Here is a 15,803-nt window from a genome sequence, read left to right as displayed (position 1 = left end):
TACCTAGGAGTGCAATTGATAGATCATACAGTAGGACTATTATTTCACTTTGTAAGAAACTACCAAACTGTCTTTCAAAGTGGTTGTAAGATTTTACATTCCCTTCAGCAATGAAGGCAAGTTCCTTGTGGCTCTGCATCCTTACCTATTGTCAGTTTTTCTGGATTTTAGGTATTCTAATAGGTGTGTAGTGGTATCTCCTAATTGTTTAAATTTGCATTCCTCTAATAACAAATGATATTGAGCATCTTTTCATATTCTTATTTGCCATCTGTACACCTTCTTGGGTGAATTGTCTGTGCATATCTTCTGCCCAATTTTTTGTTGATTTTTTTATTGTTGAGTTTAAGAATTCTTTGCGTATTTTGGATAGAAGTCCTTCATCAGATATGGTTTTGCAGATATTTTCTCCCAGTCTGTGGTTTGTCTTCTCATTCTCTCAATAGAGTCTTTGTCAGGACAGAAGTTTTAAATTTTTAATTGTCCAATTTCCAAATTTTTTCTTCCTTGGATTGTGTATTTTTGTGTTGTAGCTAAAAATTCACCACCAAACTAAAGGTCACATAGAATTTCTTTTATGTTTTTTTCTGAAGTTTTATAGTATTGCATTTTACATTTTGATCTATGATCCATTTTGAGTTAGTTTTTGTGAAAAGTGTAAGGTCTATGTCTAGGTTCATTTTTTTTTTTGCATATGGATATCCAATTGTTCCAGCATCATATGTTGAAAGGACTGTTCCTTCTCCATTGAAATATCTTTGAAACTTTCCCAAAGGTCATTTGACACACAATTATTAATATGTATATGTAGTTAATTTGGTTGTTTAAAAGATGGTGCTAACGAGGTCAATGTTGAAGTTAAATCTTAGACAAGGAATCTGGATTCATACAAACAAAATGTTTTGGACACATGTGCCTCTGTATGCTGGGAGTTCTCCAGTCTTCTACTCTAACTCTGCCTGCTGATTTGCGGATGTACGTATTTACCTATAAAAAGAAAAATATTCTAAATAGCTTACTCAGGTAAAACCCAGCACCACAAAGCATATATTGTGAAAATAGTAGGTCTTTATTGCTCTGTCGGTATAAAAAAAAACAAAGCAAAAAATACCCAGGAGATAAGTAAACAAGTGTTCGATTAGTAGTCAAGTAAATATTAAATACTCTGGAAGTCAGTTGTTCTTTCCCAGGATGCAGTGGAATTGCAGACTGCTTTTGATACTGCAGCTCATCGTCCTAGCTCTTGGAGCTAGGGAGAAGGGTACCATAAAGAACTGAAAAAATATATATATATAGTCTGCTGCTGGGATGTATTATTGTCTGTCACTTTTCAGTTCCCAGCAGTTAGAAGTCAGTTTCTTGCCCTAAACTCTGTGGCTCTAGCAACTTATACTGCTGTACCACCCCTCCACCCCCATGCATGAAAGTGTTTCTGATCATCATCAGGCATTTTTTTCCTTCCTAATAAAAAACACCATGCCTTGGAATTCTTGCAGCAATAAAAAAATTTAAACCACAAATGTCTAATAGCAAAACAACAAAAAACTTTGCACATTTATTTTGCCAGATAAGTCACTTCTATTTAAAAGCAAATAAAAGTAGCACCAGCCCAAGCCCTGTCCTGCCTCATAGGTTTGAAATACATTGAATAATGAAAGACGTTATGATGACGTCTGTTTCTGAAAACTCTGCATCTCTTTGTTGAATACACAATTAACATGGAGGTAATAGTAGGCACGTCCACAACTGTGAGTTCATAAAACCCACTTCAGAGTCCAAATCAATGTCAACAAATTTCTCTCCTGTGAGATGTGCTCCTTTATAATTTTGTTGGCTTGTCAGCTGTTTCATTAATATTTTATAACAGAAAGTAAATGTCTTGAGATTCCAAAATCATCACAAACTGCCCCAGCTCCACTCAATTGGTTATTATAATGTCATCAAAATCTTTTGATATATGTATATATCCTCACAGGGAATAGTTTCTGTCCTCAGTTTATACATGTGCAGAAGGGAGAAAACCTCTAAAATTCAACTTTTATGCCATTGAAGACTTGGAAGGCTGTTTTGGAAATCTGTGTACATTTTTGTCTTCTGGATGGTTCCCGTGGTGAAGAGCACTCAGCACCTTTTTTCAAGCAGCGTCAACCCTCTTGAGTTTTTCATCTTTTTTATCTGGCCTCCTGTTTACAAATTGATAAAGAAAATATTAAAATGGAATGAATATAAATAGCAGCTGTAGAATGTATTCTGCCAAGAATAAATTTTGTTAGAATGCCAATGTATTAGAACTGTTTTATAGGGAAATACTTTCTATGACATTTCTTACTCAGTGAACATCCCCCTCCAGCTGTAAATGAAACTAATAATTATATATATAATATATATATGAGCAGATTGAAGTTGGAAATTAAAGCAAATATCAGAAAAATTTCCTTTCAAATTCATGTTTCATATGACAAAAACCCAATAATTACTTGTATAGAAGTGATATTTAGGAAATAAATTAATATTGGAAATTAATTTTTTATACTAGATGTGTACATAAAGAGCTTTATTCTTCAAACTTTTTACCTTAAAAGTGTTTAAACAAAGCTAAAAACTGAAACAATGAACACATATATTGTCGACATAGATTCAATAATTATTAATGTATTCTTTCTTTTGCACTCGCTCTGTGTGTGTTTGTGTCTTTATTTGTAAGTAGCTTTAGCTATAAATTTGTGAGTTTGTGATGAGGAGCTCCTTTTTTGTCTCCCGTTCACGTTGACGTGGAGTCCTAGGGCACAATTAGCCTCAGGCAAGACCTAGCGGGTACCTACGGGGTCAAATGCAGTCATCTTGCAATATGTTTGTCTGAGTTAAAAAATCATAATCCACTACACCAGCTATTATACTACTGTACACTATATTAGTATAGTAGCCAATTTATATAGTATCAAACACATAAATTACAAAATAAAAAGACGGTTCTAAAAATTAAATGACATATTTGTTCTTTTTTATTTAGTTAATATAGTAATGACACTAAATTTTTTTTATTATGGTAATAATAGTTTATAACATTGTGAAATTTCAGTTGTACATTATTATTTGTCAGTCACCATATAAATGTTCCCCTTTACCCCAATGCCAACCACCCAACCCTCTTCCCCTCTGGTAACAACTAATCTGTTCTCTTTGTCCATGTGTTTGTTTATCTTCCACTTATGAGTGAAATCATGCAGCGTTTGTCTTTCTCTGTCTTGCCTATTTCTCTTGACATAATACCCTCAAGGTCCATTCATGTTGCTGTGAATGGAATGATTTTGTCTTTTTTATGGCTGAGTAGTATTCCATTGTGTGTATATACCACATCTTCTTTATCCATTCATCAGTCAATGGGCATCTAGGTTGCTTCCACATCTTGGCTATTGTGACTAATGCTGCAATGAACATAGGGGTGGATAAGTCTCTTTTAATTGTTGATTTCACATTCTTTGGATAAATACCCAGTAGTAGGATAGCTGGGTCATATGGAAATGATACCAAATATTTTTATTCTCACTGAAATACAAATAATCAATATTGGTTTTGGGGCAGGCCCAGTGGTGCAGCAGTTAAGTGTGCACATTCTGCTTATTGGCAGCCTGGGGTCTGCTGGTTCAGATCCTGGGTGCGGACATGGCACCGCTTGGCAAGCCATGCTGTGGTAGGTGTCCCACATATAAAGTAGAGGAAGATGGGCATGGATGTTAGCTCAGGGCCAGTCTTCCTCAGCAAAAAGAGGAGGACTGGCAGTAGTTAGCTCACGGCTAATCTTCCTCAAAAAAAAAAAAAATCAATATTAGTTTTTAGAGAGAACACTGTAATTAAAAATATCTTATTTTTTAAAAGATTGTCTAATTCTAAATTAACTTATTAATTAACTGTTAAATTAGAACTAAAGCTAGTTCTAAATTAGATTTACTTCAAGTCTCGGGTCTAATGGCTAAAGAACTGAAAAAGATACTTCATAAAGATTCATAAAACTAATGGAAGGAAAATCTCATCAGCTGCACTTACTAAATAAAAATACACATTTCCAACCACATTCACCAATAATGCAAAGATTTTCATTGAATTTCAACGAATATATTTCCTTTTTCCCCAATGCCAATTAGTTGCTTTAGCAGACTAATTGGAAGATGTTGGATTTCAATCATTTTAGCAATTGGTTAAAAATAAATTACTGAAATTCTTCATTTGGAAGATTAACAGGTTAGATAATTCTCTTTCCAAGTTTTCTTTTAATTTGACCAAATATGAAAATCTTTCCTTTAGAGCTGGAATACTTAATATCGTTTCAGCAACAAAATTCACTTAATGATGGTAATGTTTTCAGACGTCTATTTTCAACTTTCTCTTTTATTCTATGAGATTCTTTTGATAAAGCAGCAATTTTGTCAATTATTGTTAAAATAGTATCTCTCTCTTAAAGCAATAGCTAAGTATATATAAATTTTTATTTTTTAATCTCTGTGGATAGCGTACTGTTGACAGCCATGTATTAGCGTATAAAAGATATGCAAAATTGGAGCAAATGTATTTTTGTTCAAAAAAGAAATGTGTAACTCACCTTTAAACCCCATGACTCTTTTAAGTACTCAACTACTGAATAATCTTCAAACTTCTGTTTGATGGTACAAAAAGTTTTCATGGTCACTCCTGATTTCTTTACAAGACGTTCTAAAGATTCTACTACCAAAGACTTTATATTCCATCAGTCCATTACTTCACGGTACACTGAATGACTTGAAACTGAATCAGTGATTTAGAGGAGCTTCTTGTTGTGTAACTTGTTTTCTTCTCTTCCTTCAGGATATCTGACATTATGTTTATGACATATATACCAGCATCACACTATGTATTAAAAATAGGAAAGTGTGAATTTTTTCTATTTCCTTTCATTTTTTCAGAAAAAGTTAGAAATATAGACAACCTAATATTTGTTTCAGCTCCTCAATACATGATTTTACATGTTCCCTGGGACAGGCACATGCTTTCTTTTGGAGACCACAGGTATAAAGGATATTTCAAACTTGAGTGTGATTCAAGCAGTGACAGTAGCAGGAGGTATAATATGCCTTGAAGAACATCTATTTCAAGAAGTCTTGCCTTGGGTCAGGGCTCAGGAAGGCGTCTTTCCAGATCTGCCAGGAGTAACAGTAACACAACAGATCCAACCGTTTGGAAAGATGGTCTGGCAGGAAAGTACTAGGAGAGTCATTCGAAGAAAATGTCATTCATGCTATAGCAGAGTATTGCACCATGCAGCTCATGGATTGGAAATCAAGATGATAACAATCAGATAGAGCAAACTGAAACCAGGAGCCAAGTGTACATGTGGGGCTTGCCCTGGCGTATGTGATTAGGCTTTAGTTCACAATGGAGAAGTCTGTTGGGAGAGGAGAAGAAGGGAACAAAGGAACATAGTAGTCATGGTGGACCATAACATCCCGGGTATGAGCTTGACTATTCCAAGTTCCATTGGATGATACAATAGCAGCTGTGCTGTAGGCTTCCTTCCTCAGTCAGGAGTGGTTCTGAATTTGAAGGAGATTATGCCTACAGTATGTGAGAGAAAGAGCCAAGGAAGAATCTGATTGCAGTATGGAAGATAAGTGCATTAATATTTTGCAAGATACTATTTAAAATGTTTGTGAGCCATTGGAAGATAGTATGCGAACGCTTCCGACTCAGTCAAGCTTTGCATTCAGAGTAACCGTTAAGTTGTTTTACATGCTTATCTTTGTCTAGTGGATTATGATTTCCTAAAGGCAGTTACAGGAGCTACTGAACATAAAGGACTTCAGATTCTGACCTGGATTTGGAACCAAATTCCACCATTTGCAACCTGTGTGAACTGAGGAAGTTGTACAACCCTCGTGAGTCTCGGTTTCCTTAATCCCTACCTCATAGGTTTGCTCTGAAGATTAAATGGATTATTTTTAAAGTTCCTAACACAGTGTTTGACATACACTAAGTACTTAATGACTGGTAGCTATTATTATGACTACTTTTAAGGTACCAATATTTGATAAATGAAAGAACAAATATATTTAATTTCAAATGTTTATATTTTGAAAACCAACTATCTAGGCTTATGCTGAACCTATTTATAAAATAAAGAGAATAGTTGTGAGGATAGCAGATTTGGGGAAGATAGAGTACATTAGACATAATTTTTCCCTATTTCTCTTGCTAAGTGCAGCTAAGAAACCCCTGGACATTATATATAAACAAATATAAGAAGACTCTGAAAGGTGGAGAGAGGAGAAAAATTGACTGGAAACTTTGGGACTCAAGTCCTAAAGTGATGAGTTCCTTGGGTTTTGTTTTTGCCTCATATATCCCGAACAAGGTTAGAGAAGTAGACTACCCAGAAACACCAAAAGGGTGCAGGGCGGAAAAAAAAAAACAACTAAAAGCCTCCTCTCTCCAGCCAAAGGGATAGGAATGGGGCAATCTAGTAAGACAGAACACTTTTAGACAATTACTGTTCTATTCCAGCCAAATAACCCAGAAAAAACTATGGCTACATCCCCACTCATGCCAGCAAAGGCCATGTGGGGAGCCTATACTTCCCCTCTCACATGATTATAATGAGAGCCTCAAGCCCCCTTGTCTACTATCTCCCTAGCCCCAAGCCAGGGTTGTATCAGAAAAGGTTGAGTGGAGATCTGGGACTTTCACCCATGCCAGGTGTTAAATATGTTCCCTTCTTCTGCAGTGTTAGTGGAGACCTTATGGGGAGCCTGAACCTTCACCCCCGACTGGTGGTAACAAGGTAGCCCTTCCCTTCTCTGCTGGGGTGGTGTCAGAAGAGACCTAAGAGAGAGTTGGGATTTTCACAAGCGCTCAGGGGTGATAGCCACATCCTCATGGTGGAGGTTACATGGAAAGCCTGAACTCCCCCTCTTTCCAGCAGTAACAAGGAACCCTCCCCTTCGCCCAGGTGTTAAAGGAGGCTGAGTGGAGAATCCAGACCTTCCACTACCAATAAGCAATAAGGAGGCTGAATCTTCCTGTCGTCCACGAGAGCAGTGTCGGAGGAGACCTGCGAAAACACAAGATTTAAATAAGATGTAGTGTCCTAACATAATACCCAAATCTTCAGGTAACCACAAAAATCATTCATATCAAGACACAGGGAATCTTAACTTGAATATGAAAATGCAATCAATGATGCCAACACTGAGATGATACATATGTCAGGATTATCTGGCAAGGATTTTAAAGCAGTCATCATAAAAATGCTTCAACGAGCAATTAGAAAAACACTTGAAACAAATGACAAAGTGGAAAGTCTCAGCAAGAAATAGAAAATATAAATAATAACCAAATGGAAATGTTAGATTTAAAATATATATTAAGTGAAATAAAAAATTCAGCGGATGGCTCAACAGCAGAATGGAGAGGACAGAGGAAAGAAACAGTGAACTTGAGGATAGAACAATAGAAATCATACAATCTAAACAATGGAGAGAAAATAAACTAAAATGAGACAAACAGAGGCCCAGTGTTTGTGAGACTTTAACAAAAGATCTAACACTTAGTATTGGAGTTCCAGATGGAGAGAAGAAATACAGTGGAACTGAAAAAGTACTCAATAAAATAATGGCTGAAAACTTCCCAAACTTGGCAAAAAAAAAAAAAAAAAATCTACAGATTCAAGAAGCTGTGTGAGCCCCAAACCCAAAGAAATCCATGCTAAAGTACATCATGGTCAAACTTCTGAAAACTAAAAACAAACAAAACAAACAATCTTGAAAGCAGCCAGGGAAGTGATGCATTACTTATAAGGGAACACCAATTTGAACAGCAAATTTCTCATCAAGAACCGTGGAGGCCAGAGGGAAGTGAGATGCGTTTTTAAAGTGCTGAAAGAAAAGGATAGTTAACTCAGAATCCTATATCTGGCAAAAATCCATAAGAAGGTATTTCAGATAAAGGAAAACTAAGAGAATTTGTTGCCAACAGACCCTAAATGAATGGCTTAAAGGAAATTCTCTAAACAGGAAGGAAATAATAAAAGAGAATCTTTGAATCTCAGAAAGGAAGAAAGAACACACTATGCAAAAATATGGATAAATACAATAGACTTTCCTTCTCTTGAGTATTCTAAATTATGTTTAGTTTAAGCAAAAATTATAACAGTGCCTAATGTGGTTCTCAATGTATGTAGGTATATTATAGACAATTTATTATAAATGGGGGAAAGTGAAGGTACCTAAAGGGAGATAAAGTTTTTAAGTTTGCTTGAACTGGTAAAATTCCAACATTAGCACACTGTGACAAGTTATATATATCTAATGTAATACCTAAAGCAATCACTAAAAAAAGCTATATGGAGACACTAGAAAACACTATAGATAAATCAAAACAGAATTCTTAAAAAATGTTCACATATCCCCAGGAAAGCATTGAAAAGGATAAGATTGTTTTTGTAGACATACACAAGGTTATTCTAAAATTTATGTGGAAAGGCAAGGAACTAGAATCACTAACATAATAAATTTTGGAAAAAAAAGAATAAAGTATGAGGAATCAGTCTACTCTTATTTCACAAATTATATAACTACATTACTCAAGACTGGGTGGTATTGGCAGAAGGATAGATACATAGATCAATGGAACAGAACAGAGAATCAGGAAATAACTCAAACAAGTACAGCTTAATACATTTTTGACAAAGGTTCAAAAGTAATTCAACAGAAGAAGAATAGTTCTTTTAAAAAAATGATGCTGGAGCAACTAGATATCCATAGACCAAAAAGTGAACTTTGACCTAAACCTCACACCTTTTACAAAACTGTCTAAGAGTTGACTGGGAAAAGTTGAGGAAAACACTAACATTGAGCATTTAATGTAAACAATTGTAGATCTAAGATATAAACAAAAGTGAGGATAAAAGCAGAACCATAAGATAAAAGCAGTTTGCAATTCTTGTATAAGACAAAGTAGAACTCAACTAAAAAAGCATTAAACTGTGACAGTGAAGGACACATTTTGATTTGAAAAACAGTGTTGTATGATATAAATATAACTGTTATGGACATTTTTGCTCCAAATAACAGAGCATCCGTCTTTAAAAACAGAAGATCTGAAAGAGAAATAGATGCAAATACTAATAATAGGAGATTTTTAACATACCACTCTTAACACAAGAACAAAATATGTCAGGACACAGAAAACCTAAACAATGTAATGAATTAGTATACATTATGGATGTATATCAAACTTTGCACTGTGATAATAGAGAATAAAACTCTTAAACATAAAAATTTTGCAAAGATTAATCATATACTAGCTCACAATACAAATTATCATTAATTTTTTTAGAGAAGTGTTATAAACAGCCTCTCAGATCACTATGTAGTACAATTATGCTGTTAGCCAGAGGCAAGGGGGAGGTAGAGAGATATCAGTCAAAGTATACAAAGTCTCAGTTATGCAAAATGGATAAGTTCTAGAAATCTACTGTACAGCATAGTGTCTTGTAGTTAATACTGCATTGTCTACTTAAAAATTTGCTGAGGGCCATGTTAAGTTAAGAGCCTATGTTAAGTGCCCTTATCATAAAAATAATAACAATGATAGTAAATAAAGAGGGTGGGAGGCAACTTTTGCAGGTAATGGATGTTTATGGCATAGATTGTGATGGTCTCATGGTGTATATGTATCTCTAAATGCATCAAGTAGTATGTATTAAATATGTACAGCTTTTTGTATGTCAATCATATCTCAATAAAGTGTTTTTTTAAAAAAGAAATTAATGAGTTAAAGCAACAAAAATTGATAGCTCTAACTAATATATAAATGTGCTCGTTCTTTGAAAAACAATATATTCAAACTTCTAGCGAACTTAATAAAGAAAAATGGAGAAAACGCAAACATATAAAGTAAGAAATGACATGAAGTTAATAACATTGAAACAGAAGAACTATTTCTTAAAATATTGGAAGAGGCCACTTTGAAAAACTCTATGTACATAAATTTCAAAACCTAGTTTAAATGAATAAATATAGGAAAATAATATAAAAATTCATCCCATTAGAGACAAAAAGCTTAAACATTAATTTCTGCAGAAGAAATTTTTTTAAAATTTATTAAGGAAGTATTCTACAATAAAGCACCAGGCTCAGTTAGTTTCCTGGAAGAAAACTACCAAATATCCAAAGAACAGATCAATAAAATGCTACAGACAATGTTTTGAGTGGAGTAAATGAAGAAAAATGCCCCCAATTTTTTGAAGCTAGTTTAAAATTAATAATTAAACCAAATAAAGATAGCACAAAAATAAAGTTACAAACCTATAAACAAAATATTTATAAAGATAAGTCCACTATGATAATGTCAATTAAGTGTTATTTATTTCAGGAATGCAAAGTTGGTTATCTCTCTCTGTCTCTCGTATATATATATATACGTGTGTGTGTGTGTGTGTGTGTGTATGTGTGTGTATACGAATGATCAGGAAAAGGGAAATATTCCCACTCTCCCCTCTATTATTTAACGCTATACTGGGGGTATTACCCAAGGCAATTAAATATAAGAAATCAATTAGAGACATATGAATTAGAAAAGAAGCAAAAAATTCTCTGTTAGCAAAAAATACTATAGTACATCTGAAAAACATTAGTCAATTATCATATTGTCAAACAATAAAAATAATGAGTAACGGGGCTGGCCCCGTGGCTGAGTGGTTAAGTTCGCGCGCTCTGCTGCAGGCGGCTGTGTTTCGTTCTTTTGAGTCCCGGGTGCGGACATGGCACTGCTCATCAAACCACGCTGAGGCAGCATCCCACATGCCACAACTAGAAGGACCCACAACAAAGAATATACAACTGTGTACCAGGGGGCTTTGGGGAGAAAAAGGAAAAAAATAAAAATCTAAAAAAAAAAAAATAATAATGAGTAAGGTAGCAGGATATGCAAATGGTATTCAAAACCCAATGATCTTGATATATATAAATAACCAGTTAGAAGATAAAATGGTAGCAAAAACCCCACTTTCAATCATTAAAGAAAATTAAGTATTTAGAAATAAATTTAACAGGAAATGAGCAAAACCAATATGAAGAAAATCTTGAAGTATTCCAAAAATACACAAATACAAGTGTGTACAAAGGAAACACATTCCTACTCTTCAACAGAACAAATCAATATCATAAAGATGTCAGTTCTCCCAAAAGTAATTTGTTAATTTTATACAATTCAATATAGTACCAATAAACTAGTTTTATGCAGCTAGAAAATTTGATACTAAATTTCATGAGGAAAAATAATCACACAAGAATAGCTAGAAAAATAATGAAAAAGGAACTATAAGGGACTAGCCTCACAACATATTAAAACATGAGATAGCCTCTAAAATGAAAGCACTATAGTATTGGCCCATAAATAGACCAATGGATAATAGAAATTTCAGAAACAGACTAAGGTACATATGGAAATTAAGTGTATAATAAAGATGGTATCACAAATCACTGGGCAAAGATAGGTTTTTTAATAAACGGTGGTGAGACAACTGGCTAGCCGTTTTGAAAAAGGTGAAGATGAAGACACATATCACAAACCATCTGTAAGACAAAAACTCCAAATGGGTCAGGGACCTAAATATGAAAAACACATACACGTAGTAAAAGGAAATATGTGTAAGTTCCCCAATAACCTGGGTATAGAAAAGGCTTTCTAAATATGACTCAAAATCCAGATGTAATATTGAAAAATTGGTAAATTCTACTATATTTAGCCAAAAAACAACCTTTGTAGGACAAAAACACAATAAGGCAATCTAAAGACAAGTGACAAACTGGAGACAAATTTACAATTTACAGCACAGTTAAAGGGCAGGTATCCCTAATATATAAAGGACTGTGGATGGCTTCAGAGTGACTGTCTTGAGCTAAAAGCGTTAGAGCAATTATTCACTTCATTTCTGAAACTTCCTTGTCTTAATTATGTCTTTCGTATAGAATCATCCATGTGGTAGTTTTAAAGAAAACAGACACTTCCATTATTTAAGATACTGTGCCTTAGGCAAAATGGTCTTTTGGCAGGTTGAACCGAGAATCATTTGATTGCAATAGTCCTAGCCACAGGCTGATTTTATGCTAATTGGCCAGGTGATTCAGGTTTTAAAAACAAATTTCTTTGCCTCATCCCCTAATCAATTTACTGCTCTGTCTTTGAAGTTCTTCTACACATTCTGGACTAGTCTATGGGTAAATCCACCACAGTCTCTTTGACTAAATGGATGTTAATGAATACAATATTGAGCTTTTTCTTGGCTAAATTACCTCTAACAAGACATTTTAGAGTTAATTTAATGAAGTGCACCAGGAAGTTAAGTAAGTGGCTTATTTCATTAAATGAGGCAGGCTGGAAGAGAAATACAATGAATACTGTAAGGTGGGAGTAATTTTATTGTTGACAGAGTATTTTGAAATCCTTCAAATGAGAATGTAAACGGCTGACATTAACCACTTCCTTCTATGTCTTATCTCCCTGAATATTATATTGATAGATTTATTTTATCTATTGCTGTTTTGATCTGGGAGGATTTCAGTAATTTCTTTAAATCATACATGAAGAGTATACGATGTTGTTGTATAACCTCAAAAATGAATGTATCCAAATAGTATCTTAAAATAGAAAAATTTGCATTTTTTAACTTATCTATAGGGATACATGTGTTATTTTCAAAATATGAATCAGAAATGAGAAAAATAGCGTAAAATTGCGTGGCTATCTTTACTACTTCTAAGAAATGCCTTTCACACTAAATATTTACATATTCAAAGTTTACATAGCACTTTCACATATTTGATTCTTTTTTAATTTTTATTTATTTTTTAGTTGAAGTAAAATTGACATAGAATATTATATTAGTTTCAGGTGTACAACAAAGTGATTTAATATTTTTGTACGTTACAAAATGATCGCCACCCTATCTAGCTACCATGTCACCATACAAGGTTATTACAGTATTTCTGTCTGTACTCCCTATGCTGTACATTACATCCCCATGACTTGTTTATTTGATAACTGGAAGTTTTTACCTCTTGATCCGCTTCTATCTCTCGATTCTTACAACAAACTTTTAAGATAAACAAAGAAGGGATTTTCTTCTCTGTTTTAAAGATAAGAAAACAAAAGCTCTAAGAGAGGTTAAAGGACGTAAGATCATATTGCTGAGGTTATCCTATAAAATAAGTAAAGTGCTTCTTTGTAAAATAAAGTTGATTCATTCAAGGGTCTGGTGATAAACTGTTGCTGCATGCAGAAAGCAAACATCTGGTATTGGCCTCTTTAACTTAGGTAGTCCACGAGCCCTTTGCAGAATTGACAAATGTTTGAGGAGAGAGTTTCCCTGATATTTCTTAAAGTTCTCTGCCTGCACAGGCCACAGCAGTGCATTAGTTGGAGTGCATATGCACTTTCACCAAATATTATGAACCCTTTTGAACACAGACAAGAAACAGCGACACACTCTGGACAATCAGTCCAGAAACCTGTTGACTCGCCACAAACACATGCTGTACAATTGTGTTGACTTGGAAGCAATAGTGTGCTTCCACGATGGGCTCTCCAGAAAACCAGAAGTCCCAATTTGTAGGATTTGCCAACTCTGTTCTGTAAATATTCTCATCATGGCCTATTTCAAACTTCCAATATGGCTGTCACTGAATGCAGAGTGGGGAAGGGATGTGTACCATCAGCTCTCATGGGCTAATATGATTCAGCCCCAGCGCATCACTGGCTGGAAGCTGCCATGAATCTCCAAGCTCTGATATAGCATTTGGAGAAGGGCTTGTGGAGCATATGCTTTTGGATTTAGATTAGCTTTTGTACCTTACCTGGGTCACTTGATATTTTCACCTAATCCATAACCTGTTTAAGATCAGCAGAATGTAAAAATACAGAGACGAATACTTCCTACCCTTAGTTTTACCAGAAAACTCTCTGAAGTAGAGGTCTGAAGTAATGAGGCAGCTAAGAATTTAGTGAGCATTTGTGCTACGGAAAATATGATAGCCTACACAGCTCCAATCTATACTTTGAGTTTCAGTGAGTAAAGGAGATCTTTCTTGCGTTTCACAAATAGATTTTCCCTCTCAAAAATCAGAATTTAGTTATGGTCATGGAAAAATATTAGACAAGTTAGGCATGCTCTCTGTTCTCAAGGGGTCTACAGTCTAGCTGTAAGAAGGACTCAAACGCAAGTAACAATGATACATGTCTTAAGAAGAGGCATTTGAAGTATTGCTTTGAGGTAATAAACATCTAACCGCTTACCCACTTGACATCCATTTTTGGGGTCTCATGTTTCTTGTCCTTTCTCTTCATACAGATCAATAAATTTTTTGCTGTGGTTGGAATAGAGATTACTTTAGATTTTTCTCTGGAGTTGATATTTTCAACATGTTTTACTTTAATGTCAGAGCACTCTGGAACATTTTTCTAAATTATAACTCTGTGTGAACTGGAACTATGCTCCTTAAACTCACAAATTCTTAAAAACTGAATCTGTTGCGCCTGAATGGTCATGTGTGATGATGATCTGTGGCAATTCCTAATGGTTTTCTGGTAAGTTTCTTCCTGGAGGGTCTGGTGAATAAATCTGTTCTAAGAGAATATGCCCTTGACCTCTGAGGGCTGTTTCGTGTTGAAATATTGGGAAATATCCTTCAGTGAGGATAAATTATCCTTCTCCTCTCATCCTGTAGTCCCGTCTGTCTAGGTGTCCCCCTAGTACCCTGTACCACCATCACCAAAAAGTGGAAGGCTGGAAAGAGAAAAACCAAAATTCTGTTAAAATAGGTAAAATTCTTAGAATTTCCATAACAAAATTGGGAGTGTTTAACTATGTGCATCCCACACATCGATGGTTTTCAAAGTGATGTCCCCAGAGCAAGAGCAACAGCACATGAGAACAGATTCTTGGCCCTACCTGATATCTACTGAATTAGCAATTCTGAATTAGACCCAGGATTTTGTTTTAATCAGCTCTCCAGGTGATACTGATACAGCTTAAGTTTGAAAAATCACTGTCTTAGAACAATGACCTTTAATATGGAAGGATTTTCCCCCCGTGGGGTTTTTTATCCCCCATCAGGTTACTGAATCTAATTTTAGAAAAAGGTATAGGAAACAATTTTTTTGATGTGCTTTCCTTATCTGGAAGGATTTTTTTCCTGATTTTTTTCTCCTATATTGATGAAAATCTTCAAATGCTATCTGCCTTTTAGCTGTTAACTCTATGATTGAGTACTTCCAGGATGAACCCATTCTATTGTGAGAAAGTTACCTGAATCCTCCAAGACTTCTGAACCACTTCAACTACATTTAATCCTACTTTAAACACAGCACAAGTAGATTTGAATTTCAGGGGTTTTAGAGAGGTGTTTATTTCATAGCTAATAGAGGGTGAGGGGAATCCTTCCAGAAATTTCTGCTGGAGTCTCTGGCCTAACACTTTTATGTGAGGGGTCTCTTGAGGCTAAATTTAAGTCCTAAAATGAACAGTGAAATCCTCTCTTTCCTTTTCTTCAGAATGTGGTATAACTCGCTAGCTCCCAGGATTCTGGAAATTAATTTGAAGAAAAGTGTTTTGCTGTATGTGTGAGTATCTGAAGATCAGGGTCCTCCTGAAAAATTAGCTGCACCCATTTAAGGGAAGCCAGTTTTCATAATTGCTTATAAAGTCAACAACACCCAGATTTACTAGGTCTTTTCCCCTTTCTCTTTTCCTGGATATTTTTCTTCTTTCTTCCCTG

The 15,803-nt window shown here is 34.9% G+C and overlaps 1 long non-coding RNA gene across 1 annotated transcript in view; it reads right to left on the bottom strand.

Annotated features, from left to right (window-relative positions):
- Window positions 1-1,118: 1,118 nt before the first annotated feature.
- LOC138915325 (uncharacterized) overlaps window positions 1,119-15,803 on the bottom strand; it is a 32,548-nt gene continuing 17,863 nt past the window's right edge. Inside the window, exons 2-4 of the long non-coding RNA XR_011421131.1 lie at window positions 7,009-7,078; window positions 4,598-5,586; window positions 1,119-2,183 (exon numbers count right to left, since the gene is read on the bottom strand). This is a non-coding gene — a long non-coding RNA (uncharacterized lncRNA). The remainder of the gene's footprint in view (window positions 2,184-4,597; window positions 5,587-7,008; window positions 7,079-15,803) is intronic.

Source organism: Equus caballus, chromosome 8, assembly GCF_041296265.1.
Source record: "Equus caballus isolate H_3958 breed thoroughbred chromosome 8, TB-T2T, whole genome shotgun sequence".
Classification (NCBI taxonomy): domain Eukaryota; kingdom Metazoa; phylum Chordata; class Mammalia; order Perissodactyla; family Equidae; genus Equus; species Equus caballus.
The sequence above is the reverse complement of the archived record's forward strand: the minus strand, read 5'-3'. Positions and strand labels throughout refer to the sequence as shown.